The sequence below is a fragment of the Nannobrachium achirus genome (genome assembly GCF_963921795.1).
Source record: "Nannobrachium achirus genome assembly, chromosome: 3".
Taxonomy (NCBI): Eukaryota; Metazoa; Chordata; class Actinopteri; order Myctophiformes; family Myctophidae; genus Nannobrachium; species Nannobrachium achirus.
The window spans coordinates 72,700,514-72,714,004 of NC_137812.1; positions in this window are offsets into that span (position 1 = coordinate 72,700,514).

A 13,491-nucleotide genomic window follows, 5' to 3' on the forward strand; every position below is an offset into this window, starting at 1 on the left:
GTACTATGCAGTAGATATGTAAAGAAAAACAAAATAGAAGACAGTAAGTCAAAACAAACAGTATATACAAAGAAGGGGCAGGGGAGGGTAGGGTTGGGCTAGATTCTTTTTTACCAGTTGCGAACGGCTGCTGCCTGTAAGTGGTTTTTCAGGGCAATTTTAAAGGATGCTAGTGATCCACACTCCTTTGTGGCCTTCGGTAAGGCTTTCCACATTTTGGTGGTATAGCAGAAAAAAGAGTTTGACCCTTTGTTGGTTTTGACTCTGGGTTGAAAGTGATCTGTGGCGCTGCCTCTGGTGTTGTAATTATGGACATCCTTAATGTTTATAAAGTATTTTGACAGGTACTTGGGTATCATAGTGGTGTAGTGTATCTTGTACACCAGGCCCATTGCAAGTTGCTGTACTCTGTCAACTACTCTGAGCCACCCCACTCTTAACTGGTGAGTAGCGGTGAGGTGAGTCTGATAGGGAAGTCTAAGCAGGACCCTAATTAGTTTATTTTGGGCTGTTTGTAGTTTAGTTTTCAGGGCTTGTGGGGCGTCACAATACCATACGTGGACTCCGTAGTCAAAGAGGGGCTGGATTATTGCACCAGCTATGGTCTTCAGTGTGTTGGAATTGACCATCGGGGCGATCCTCTGTAGGAAACGAGTTCGTTGGTTGATTTTATTTATTACTTTAGAAGTCATCTTTTCACTGGAAAGATTAGCTTCAAGGATACATCCTAAGTAAGAGATTTCGTTTTTTCGTGTTATGACCTTGTCACCCACTTTGATTGTGAAGTTATCAACTTTTTTGAGGTTATGATTTGATCCAAAGAGGATGGACTCTGTTTTACCCAGGTGAATTGATAATTTGTTGTCGTTAAGCCATGTGCAGATCTTACTTAGTTCAGAGTTAAGTGTCTTCTCAACCTGCAAGTGGTCCTTGCCCGAGACTAGGAGAGCCGAGTCATCCGCGAACAGGAACAGGTTGCAGTCACAAGCAGATGCCATGTCGTTCACGTATATTAGGAACAACAGAGGTCCCAGTATGCTACCTTGAGGAACACCACAGTTTACCGGGAGGGGGGGGGACAGGGTACCGTTAATCTCCACCACCTGTTCCCTCCCCACCAGGTAAGACTGCATCCACCTCACTGCTGCGCTGTCAAGACCGATGGCTTTTAGTTTCTCAATCAGAATAGAATGATTTACGGTGTCAAATGCCTTCTGGAGGTCCATCATGACCATGCCGCTATATTTGCCGTCATCCGCTTCGCGTTTGATTTGGTCAGTCAAATAGAGAAGGCATGTGTCAGTGGAATGAGATTTTCTGAATCCAGATTGGAACTCGTAAATCAGATTATTCTCATCGAGATATCTTGCTATCTGTTCGTAGACTATTTTCTCCATGACTTTGGATATGGAGCTAAGAATGGAAACGGGACGGTAGTTTCCAGGGTCTAGTTTGCTACCTTTTTTATGCAGGGGGGTTACTTTTGCTAGTTTGAAGTCCTGTGGGACATGACCCTGTTCGATGGAAAGGTTAATTATGTGGGTAATTATTGGAGCAATGGTGGCGGCTGAATCTCTGAGAAATCTAGCTGGAATTTTATCAAGGCCAGTGGCCTTGTGTTGAGGTAGGGCACTCAGTTTTTTAAACACTTCATCAGTTGTCACTGAGGCAAGTTTAAAACTGTCTTTTCTGACGCCCAGTTTATTGTAGAATTTCTTAACAAATTTTACACCATACCGCCCAGATGGGGCGACCAGTTTTTCAACCAGCGAACGGGCCACGGTGGTAAAGGTTTCGTTAAGATGGGTAGCCACTTCACATTTGTCAGAAATGAGAGCGGTGTCCGTTTTGATGTTTATGCTGTGGCCTATGGTTTTAGGTTTTAAGCCTAATGTGTTGTTAAGCAACTTCCATAGGTCTCGTGGTTTGTTTTTGAATTCGTCGATTTTTTCATCAATGTAGTTTTTTTGGGCGGCTCTAATATAGGCAGTTGTCTGGTTTCTAAGCTTCTTGCACTGAGCAGTAAGATGCTTGATTTGGATATTGAGGTCAGGGTTGAATTTTTTTTTAAGTTTTTTGCAGCACTTACGTTTTTCATCGTACTTTTTGTCTCTGAGTTTAGCTGATTCAGCAATATCTGAGTTATACCATGGCTCTTGGCGGGCTTTAACCCTGGTGGTATTCAAGGGGGCCACGATGTCTAGAGCATCGGTCAATTTGGTTTTAAAACCACACCATGCTCCTTCGACATTTGTACACTGCAGTTCAGAGGAAAAGTCTGTATTCGCTAGAGTGTTATTTAAAGCCTCACTGGAGTAGTTTTTGAGGCTTCTAGCTACAACTGTTTTGTGGCCACTAGCCTTGGGTTTGTGTATTTTACGCGTACAGTAGATCATGTAATGATCACTAAGACCGCATACAATAGCCCCGCTAGCGGTGACTTTTGATTTGTCTGTGGTTACGATGAGATCTATGAGGGTTTGGGAGTGCTCCGTCACCCTAGTGGGCACAGTAACAAGCTGAGTGAGGCCATATTGATTACATAACCCATTAAAGGACTTGAACAGGGGTGCTTCTTTACGCAAAGCATCACAATTAAAGTCGCCCAGAGCGTAGTACTCAATACCGTCCACCTTAGCTAAGCTCTCATCAAACAGCTCAAAGAAATCATTCTGGTCAGGGGGTCTATAGACAGCACATATTAGTATATTTTTAGCATGTTCAAAAATTATCTCGATCCATACAGTTTCAAGAGAGCTGTGGTGTAGGTCTGGGCGAATGATAAAATTTAAATCATTGTGAATATACATGCAAACACCACCTCCTTTCCTGTTCCTATCATTCCTAATGACAGTGTAATTGGCTATTTCAATTCTAGCATCTGAGAATGAGTCATCGAGTTTAGTTTCTGAGAAGGTTAAAATTTGGACCTTACCATCAAAAAACATAGCTTTGATTTGTTCCAGTTTGGGTTCCAAACTGTTGACGTTGAGATGGATCATTTTCAGTCCTCTTTTTACAAATGTTTCTTTCATATTTGAGGTGATCAAATAGCCATTATCAGGGCTGGGGGTTTCTGCTGTGTGTGAGTCCACATCCGTCTGTAGTGGTAGTGGGGGTGGGGGTAGGGGGGGGAGGTCATGTCCCTTTGTTGTCTGTGAACCTAGACACCAGGATATCCAGCTTCTCTCCACGGCACGAGGGGGGGAGGTGTCGGCGCAGATTGTATCAAAGCCGAGACGTGTCAACAGCCACGACTGGTTATGATCCCTGGGGGGTGACGGGGCCAGCGGGGGGGCATCCTGCTCGATGGTAATCTCCGCGAACTGGGCACCAGCAGCCTCGATGTCTGGTGGTGCGGGGTTGGACATGCCGTTTTATGGAGTGACAATAATTATTGTGTCTTTATCAAAAACATTATAATTGCAAACAAAATAAGAACATGTTTTAAATGTAAAAAAAAGTGTAATAGTTCTCCCAAAACATCGTGCTCGGTTCTAAGCGAGAAAGCGAAACGTTTATCAATGGGTTTGGAGAGAAAATTCAGAGCGGAATGGAATAACCCAATTTGCCATAGGGTAAAAGTCACTTTGCAGGTTGCATATCCGGTCCGGGATCAAGAGCGGATACGGAAACGGTGTGTACATGTATGTGTGCGTGAAAATGACCGGATACTAAAGGGCGGGCTTTAGACCGGATCACACTGACTGATTCATTCATAAGAGCCATGCTTTCTACAGTTCTGCCGTGACGTCGGCCGAACCGCCGATGTAGAGTGTCTATACTTCGCCGTGCGACGGTGTCGCCGGCCAAAACAGCAGATCTAAAAGCTCACAGAGCGACGCATCCGGGACGCACTGTGAGCTTGTAGATCGGGCATTTTCGTACGACGAGGCAGATCGAGGCACAACTAAAACTTTTAGGAAGTGAAAGTTAACAGTCACATGAGGACAACTGACAGTCTGACACGATGATATGGAGAAGAAATATACTTTTAAAAACTTAAGGTAGGTTACCATTTAATATGTGAATACATGATATGTCATATTATGTTCTGTTATTATAACTAGGCCTATGTAGTTTAGGGTAATAGTGGTGAGCTTTTTAAATAATATTCGGTAGACTAGACTAGATCAGGGATGAAGTGAATAGGCCTATAAATGTTATTATATGCTCTGTGTGATATAGCAGTTTATGACACCACATCAAAATAAAATTTGTTGGTTTACCACAGATATCCTTTTTTCCCTTCTTGATTTGTGTAAGTATTTTATTTTCTTTCATCAGGATTAGACTATAACCACATATATTGTAATGATGATGCTGAAGGCTGCCCTGAAACCATTCCCCAAAATTGCATAGTTGTATCATATATGACATCTGGTTAGACTGTGTTTTGTTCTCTCTCTTCTAAGCCCACTTTACCGATTAATCAAGGACTAAGGTCATAAACCGTCTGAGCGCACCCCAACCTTTCTCTCACCCCGTGTCCCAACACTGGTATCCCAGCTAAACACACTTTGAGGTCGTGGGGGGAAGCCATAAAATAGATAACATTCTGCCTGCTGGCACTTGGAAATGTTGAACTGCTTGGTCACCAAACCCCCTTTGCATCCACTTGAGCTGCATCCTGCCTCTACCCCTCACTATGTCTCTGTCAGCATGAATGAAGACAATCTGAAATGACTATTTCAATCACTTGATATATAAGCAAACATAAGGTTCAATATTGTTGGACGGACCATCGATAACGTTGTGTGTAAATGTATAAAGGAAACAATATGAATTGCTTATGTACTGAGTGATGTACCGTCTACTGTATGATGTGATTCCGTCCATGTCGCATATCAATAGATGACATTCTTGATTTGGAAAACAATGATACGCCTCTGAAGAGTTAGTTGTGATGTTCTGCAAATGTATGAAAGTTAAGATGAATGCAATACAAGCTCTGATGTAGAGACCCTATTCTTTGGCAACACCCTTATCAGGAAGTGGGAGGGTCTCTCCCAAAGACATGTGTGTGTGTTCCCAGAGGACAGTTCTCTTCTGCTGGAACCAGCTAGCCCTAAGGAACACAAAAAGGCTCTCTCTAAAAAGGTTTTTTCTCTCTATAACACTATTGCTTGATCAATGGCGGAGGGGGGTGACATAGAAAAGATTTCAGTCTTTTCTCTCCCCTTCTCCGGCCAGTCGGCCACACACCTGAAGTCCACTGACTAGGAGGAGAGGACTATGGGCTGCACCAAGGGTGAAAGAGACGGTCAACAAGCTGTTCTCCCCATCTCCAAGGCCCGCTATGCTGTTATGTCTGCCCGCTACAAAGCTGGTACGGCCCCGGTGGTCGTTCTTGGCCTAGAGCAGACGAACGAGCACAACTCAACAACACGCCCTCCTCCAGGGACCAGGGCCAGAGAACCCGAGGGACCCCCAGATGCTCTCCTCCTCTGCCCGGCTCTCCTCATCTCTACTGCCATGCCAGGCGACTCAACGACATGCCATTCTCCTCGCCTGCATGGTCGCCATGCCGCCTTTCTGTGCCCGCTACAAAGCCTTTGCCTAGGGCACACTCCTACCCGCCAGGTCGTATTTCGTGTGTTATGGCAAAAGAATGTCTGATGAGAATGAGTGTACTTTCCCCTCTTAGGCTGTATGACCTAATAGCCCATCTACCAGTTCACTTCATGGCGCTAAGCTACGTGTTGTGTGCTTGTAGATCTGCTATTTTTCTGTCCATACTTCTGGACCAAGACCACCAATCTATCAGTTCACACCATGGCCAAAGGGTTAGGATGTGAACTTGTAGATCTGCTACTTTTCATTTCTGATATAGAGTTCTTTGTTTTGTTCATTCCCTTCAGTACATGAATTAACTATGTCCAGTCCCCACTTGATTCACTAAACAGTTACGCCCGTATTAAGGGTAATTAATTCCATTCTTATTATTTTATTTTTTTTGTTTTGACAAAGTACCAGTTTTATCTATATATTCTTTCCACTTGACCAAAATGGAGTCCCATCTGTGTCTATCCACAAGTAGACACAGATCAGATGAGATGTCCTTATTTAACCACTCGAATTAAAGACCACTTATGCTTCAATGTACCACTGAAACCAGTATCATATTGAACTATGGTGTACCTATTATTCCTTGTAATAAATGGAAATTGTTATGATTGAAAAGGTATTTTGTCCCTTTTTCCGGTTTTGCCGTATGTACAGCGATGTAATAAGTCTGTTCAAGAACCCACGTTTTAAACGGTAAACGTGAAGAAGAATAATTTTCCAATTTTGAAAAATAGATTTTTCAATTTTTGAAAATTTTTTTTTTGTATATTACTGTATTCAATACTGTATTCATATTCAGCATTGTTCCTACAATATCAGAGTTTGAATAAATAGAATTACAGGCTGTATAATTTGCATAGGCCTACAGATGTGAGGGAACTTGATTTAATTGACTATATTAAACTTTAAAAGACAATCCTCTCTCAATCATGTAGAGTACCAGTGATTAGGCTAATACTCTCCCATGGGCAAGGTTCTTTTTTTTCTTTTTTTTTGTCCTCAAGTTCACAAGAAAGAAAGAAAGAAAGAAAGAAAGAAAGAAAACGCACATGTTTATCAGTGGGATTTGTGCATAGAGTTAGGTTTTGTGTAGCAATGCCGCCATCTTGTGGATACTGGAGAGACATTCAGGGTGGAATCGAATCAAGTCGCTTTACATGTTTCAGATCCGGTCTGGCGTCTAGAGCGGATACGGAAACCAGGTGTACATGTATGTGTGCGTGAAAATGACAGGATACGGGAGGGCGGGCTCTAGACCGGATCACACTGGTTCATTCATATGAGCCAGCCAGGCTTTCTACAGCTCTGCCGTGACGTAAGCCTAACCGCCGATGTATACTGTCTATACCTCGCCGTGCGACGGTGTCGCTGGCCGAAACGGCAGATCTACAAGCTCACAGAGCGACGTGTCCGATATGCGTTGTGAGCTTGTAGATCGGACATTTTCGGCGCTCAGCGCCGCCGTTGCGCCGTACGACGAGGCACAAGCTCGAGCTTTTAGGAGAAACCTCACTTCCAGTGAAAGTGAAAGTTCTTTACAGTCACACGAGGACAACTGACACGTCGATGATGATATGGAGAAGAAATATACTTTTAAAAGGGTAGGTTATGAGAAAACATGATGTCAGTTATAAAAATATGCATGTGAGCTTTTTGAACATTTACAATCAGAGTTGTAGGCTAGAAATAGGCTACAGGATGTAGCCTATAATTTGCATAGATGTGAGGGTATTTATTTTTAAATATATATTAGCCTAAACAACTTTCTAAGTGTGCCAGTGATCGATTTGGCTACTCTCCCCTGTGCCAATGTTGGCACCATGCCTAAGGTTGCCTACTGCTGGCTGGACTAGAGTTTCAGTTGTGGCGTTTTGTACCAGTTGAGAGTTTTTAGTTTGTCCTTTATTTCATTAGGTCTGTTGGTGTGTGTGTGTGTGTGTGTGTGTGTGTGTGTGTGTGTGTGTGTGTGTGTGTGTGTGTGTGTGCACGGACTCGCTGAGTCCGTTGCCAGCGCCTCATTCGCACGGAGCGATATATTATAACTCTGCGGCGGGGATTTTGAGTATCCCAAACGTATTATTATTAATGGAATCATTCATATTTTCAAGCTCCACATACTTTGGGTGGAAGAGAACGGTTGCTGCTGCAACAGCCGACGCTGGCTGTTGTTTCAACTCGTCGCAGACATACAAACATATTGATTGCACTTGGGTCTTATCACTATGGACCAGTGCGGCCATAGGCGACTCTAGCCTCTTCCAGCAAGGGGTGCACGACCTCTATTACCTCATGCACGCGCGCATGAGGTAATAGCGCAATTGCGGATATTAGCGGTTTTGTAATGTTGTTTTAGCGGATTTCTGCAGTTAATTTTGTACCCAAATGTAAAAATAAGTTACTTGCGGGCAAATTATGCATTTTTTCAAGTTAAAATCGGTTCGGTTCTACACGGCGGCAGAACCATTTTGGGCTTAATATAATAGGGTTTATAAAAGCATGATCTGACTGTCTTAGTCTTACCTTGGGCTGGTCAGGAGGAAATGGTTCAGTCACGCACAGTGAGACAAGAGTCCTGGCTGATAGAGCCTGAGGTCTGTGTTTTGTAGAGGAAAGTCAGGTACAAAATGATCCTCTCCATGTGATGTTTCAGGGCAAGCAGCTATATTATAATATCTACCGGTAGTCACGTCCATAGTAGTGAAGAGCTCGAACTCCATGCTTTATTTTTAACAGATGTTGTTTTCAATTTCAATACTGGCGCGTGGATATGACATCACATCAGGAGGGGAGGGGGGGGCTGCCTGGAGCTGCCAGCCTCTATCACTACCACTAGGGGGTGTTGTTGTATTCGGTCTGAGTGGATGTAAAGTTACATTACAAAAAAAAAAAAAATCAAAATGGCCGCCTGGCGGCCAGGGGGTGCACGTGCACCCTAGGACACCCCTTAAAATCGCCTATGAGTGCGGCTGTCTGCATTGTCGAAGTGTTCGCCCACCTTACATCCAGGTAGAGGTGATAATGGCCCAAAATCCCCTCCCCTGCCTGTAACACCATTAGAACAAAAGGCGAGGAAATGGCGAGCAGAATTCAATTTACATCCCAATGAACTGGCTGGCTGCCTTCCCCAGCTAGTGGGCAAGGGGGGTTGAGCAACATTCTTTAAATTAGCAGGGCTTTTTGGGTGCTTGGGGGTGCTTTGGGGGCTATATTTAACATTTTCTACAGAATAAATGTAAGGCGACGACCTTTTCGCCTTAAAGAGCCGTCCGCGCCTGGTGTGCGTGCGTGCGCGCGCGTGTGTGTGTGTGTGCGCGCGTGCGTGCGTGCGCGCGTGCGTTTGTGCACCGTGCTTGCGTGTGTGCTTGCGTGCATGTGTGCATTTGTGTGTTCTGTGTTAGTAGTTGTTCAGTAGAGACATGTTTATTAATGTTTTTAATTGATTGATTGATTGATTGATTGATTGATTGATTGAATGAACAGTTTATTAGCAGTTTGCAATAGAAACAAGTACAGTTTCATGACAGCACAAATCACTGGTAGGCCTATAAGGTCAACTATAAAGAGATCCTTAGTAAGCTTTAGCCTACGGCTTATTTATTTGTGTATGTCATATAACATTGAAAGACAGATGGATAGAACATAGTAGGCCTACTTTGCATAGGATAACATCAATTACAAAAGCTGAAAAGAAAAACAATAAAAATAACAAACAGGGGCTTCGTCATTTTACAAGTCACGAGTAGCAGCCGTCTGAAGGTGACTTCAGACCAATTTTGAAGGAGGCTAGGGATTTGCTAGCCTGGGCTGGCTTCCAATTTCGGGCTTTTGATCCGGTCGGGAGTGGATAGTCAAAACGGACTACACTTTGGCAGGAAACACCAAACCGGAAACAGTTTTAACCCCTACTTGCACATGCGCAAACTACTTGCGCATGCGCTAACTGGGTTGAAACTGTTTCCGGTTTGGTGTTTCCTGCCAAAGTGTAGTCCGTTTTGAATACAAAATGACGTAGGAGCCCATCCGGTCTAGACCGGATCAAACGACCTGTTTTGTAAACGAAGACCAGGCTTTCTCCCAGCAGAAAGCCTGGTGAGGCGAGGTTAGGGATTTGCACTCCTTTAAGGCCTGCGTAGGGCCACATGTTGGTTTATTACACGGCTTGGTTGAATGCTTGATTCTGATTGGCCAAGCTCTGAAATCAGCTGTGAATTATATAGGTGACCGCTCTGCTCTATAATGCACTGCCAATCAAAGGCTCAGAGCACCAGGTGTGTGATATTGGCGAATATAAGGACTTCCGGTGTGAACTGGTGAATAGGACATCCGTTTTGAATGATTTGTATTCAAAATAAAATGATAGTGTTAATGTTTGTAAAGAACATTCATTCATTTTAGAAATACTTTTACGATTTATGCATTTTTAAATTGCTTATGTTGGTGTACTTCTAAGTTCCCTAACAGGTTTTTACCGATTTAAATTTGCTATTAATCCCCAGCAAATGGGTACTTAGCATATTTTCCATATGAACACAATGTGATAATTGCCACACTTTGATCCTGTTTTGCACTTTATCTGGATATTGTGTTAATGTGTGTGTTTGTTAGATAGACCTGTTGTTTTTGTAATGTTTGTCCATTGTTGTAATAATGCTGCCTCTAGGCCAGGTTGCTATGGAACATTTATGTAATATTAAAGCAAATTAAGAATGATAAAACAACAACAAAATATGCACCAGATAATAATAATAGATTGTGCAGGTGATACAATACCAATGATGAATTAAAAGCGTATTATTAAAAGGAGCTATAGTCAACTTTTTCTTGAAAAACTGACGCTAAAATAAAAATAATGTCAAAAATATTTTTATAAAAAAGATTAAGCTTCATATTTGTGTTTCTATTCAAAAATGACCACAAAATCCCTCTTCTATTATTTTATATGGATTGAACAAAGTCAGCCTGACAATGGCCCAAATAATTATCTTACCATTATTTTATGCTTTTTGTGGTCATTTTTGAACAGAAACACATATATGAAGCTTAAAGGAGACATCCAGACCAAAACACATACTGTAGGGTTAAATCTGCCTTTTATCATACCCCTTCATACCTGCTTTAGTCGATTTTTTTCATAGCTGCCCCTGTTGCTAGATTTCGGCTGCCCCTGTTGCTAGATTTCGCGGGCTCTCTCATAACTAACACAGTGGATTGTCTTTAGGCTAGTGCAGTTATTTCTTTAGCTTCAAAGTTAGTATTTTTTGATTGGATTGTGTTTACACAACGTCCTGAGACCAACCAAACCGCTGTTTTGACCTCACAGGCACCCTTACTTGTCAAACAGACCCCTCCCTCCCCTCCCTTTCTAGCCTCTCCTCTCCCTGCTCTGGTGCAGAGCAGAAGCCGAAAGAAATAACCGCACTAGCCTAAGGACAATCCACTGTGTTAGTTATGAGAGAGCCCGCGAAATCTAGCAACAGGGGCAGCCGAAATCTAGCAACAGGGGCAGCTATGAAAAAAAATGACTAAAGCAGGTATGAAGGGGTATGATAAAAGGCAGATTTAACCCTATATGTGTTTTGGTCTGGATGTCTCCTTTAATCTTTTTTATAAAATATTTTCGAAACATTTTTATTTTAGCGCCCGTTTTTCAAGAAAGAGTTGACTATAGCTCCTTTAACAACATACATACACCATGTAGGTCGCGCTCTGAAAATAGCAGATCTACAAGCTCACATCAGGGTTTCCTGCAGCACTTTACAGGCCAGGCGCCCCGCCCGGCCAGAAAACCCCCCCGCCCCCCCAAGGGTATTAAAAAAAAAAAGAAAAAAAAATGCAGCTGCTTAATTGACGGTCGTTAACTTCTTTTGAAGTTCTCTGAGAGGCGAGCCTAGCCTAGGTCAACTTGACAGTGACACAGCTGCACAGCGAGTCGTAGATTGCGTCGAGAGAGAGAGAGAGAGAGAGAGAGAGAGAGAGAGAGAGAGAGAGAGAGCTCTTCTCATTTACTCACAACGACACAAGTAAAGTACAAATACCTGAAAATCTCCTTTGTACAGTATAAGTACAGTAGGCTACTTAAGTAAATCTACTTAGTTACTTTACACCAATGTTGTTGTTTTTTTACTGTGCTGTAGACTTCTATTTATATGGCACGAGTGCTGGTTGATTAACCTGGGGGAAAAAAACAAGTTACACTGTCCTGTGAAAAACGTAGTTATTCAATGTTGAATAAATGTGGATGATAGCATGTAGTTGTGTTTTCCGTCATCATGGGCACATTCATGTGTTTTTTATAGGGCAAAAATAAGAATTAATATTAAAAATTAAATGAATTAATTACTCGAATTCATTAATTAATTATCAAAAAATTTCGGCGCACGCGCAAAGCGCGTGCGCCGAAATTTTTAAGATAAGATCCCCCCCTGGTCAAGACTTTTTCCTGCAGGAAACCCTGCACATGTGACACCTTGTGATAAATGGTATGATGAATATTGTACAAAATGGCCTCAAAAGGCACCATTTTCTGACTCTAGTGGGCGCTGGAAAGCAGGTGGCTCTTAGTGTCACCACTTTTGACCTATGCACGCGTTCGGGGAGACCTCCTCTGCCGTTAAGTGGTCCAGTGCAGCCAGGCGCACAAAAAGGCCTCAAAAGGCGCCATTTTCGGACTCTAGTGGGCGCTGGACAGCATGCAGCTCTGGTCTTGGTGCATCTTGGGAATGGAATCATTGTGTCTAATTAAAAGGACATATTTTGTAAAAGAACAAAGTTGTCCTTTAATATAGGGCTGCAGTGAATAGGTATTCGCCATGTGCAACTTCAAAGCCTAAAAGCCAAACAAAAATGTTGTTGTCAACGACAAAAACACAATTTAATCATTAATCACAATTAATTGACTATTTGGAAGCTAATCTTAGCCAATCAGGAATGGAATATCTGAAAGACCCGTTTGGTTTAAAGGGGAATTTCACTTTCAAAATATGTTGGGTCATTTTATCGTCTACTGTTGTTTGAACACCCCAGACAGTTTTTAAGTTACCCGATTCAGTTATTATTATTTATATTTTTTACTTCTTCTTTTTCATTTTCCAAAGAACAATATTAAAAAATAAATGAAAAATAAATTTAAAAAACACAGACCCCTCATGGATTAGGAGAGCAACATGAGTCACCAGAACCAGGTGTGTTCAATGGATGTGTAGGAAAGGGGGTTGACTATAATGAATAACTGTAGGAGTAATGTCATTTATTTTGTGCAGAAATCGGCCTCCCGGTGGCGCTATGACAGTTTTGTGTGTGTGTGTGTGTGTGTGTGTGTGTGTGTGTGTGTGTGTGTGTGTGTGTGTGTGTGTGTGTGTGTGTGTGTGTGTGTGTGTGTGTGCGTGTGTGTGTGTGTGTGTGCTGTTGAATATAGTGAAATGTAAAAGAACAACTCACAGGCTTAATATATTATCACTTGCCCTGGTTAAAGAAGGAACGATGTTGACTGGTTGAAATTAATGCTGAGGTGTGCTGGAAAGTTTGCAAGCCTTTGAAGCCTCTTTGTGGTTATGCATTTCCTGTGTTTGAACTGCATACGAGAAATTATGATACCTTGTTTCTGAGAAATGATGTGTACGTGACATATCTGTCTATTTATGATCAGTAAGATGCCTTGTTCTGAAATGGCCCTGCCTCTGAGAAAGGTGCAGAGTGTGTGTTATTTGTGTGTGTGTGGGTGGCTGTTGAAAAAGCCACACACACACACACACACACACACACACACACACACACACACACACACACACACACACACACACACACACACACACACACGGCTACAGTACGTGCACGCACGTACACACACTCATGTCTTGGGACATTCCCAGGGACCGCGCTACTGTATCCTTATAAGGGCTCACACAAGAGCATCTTGCAAGCTTT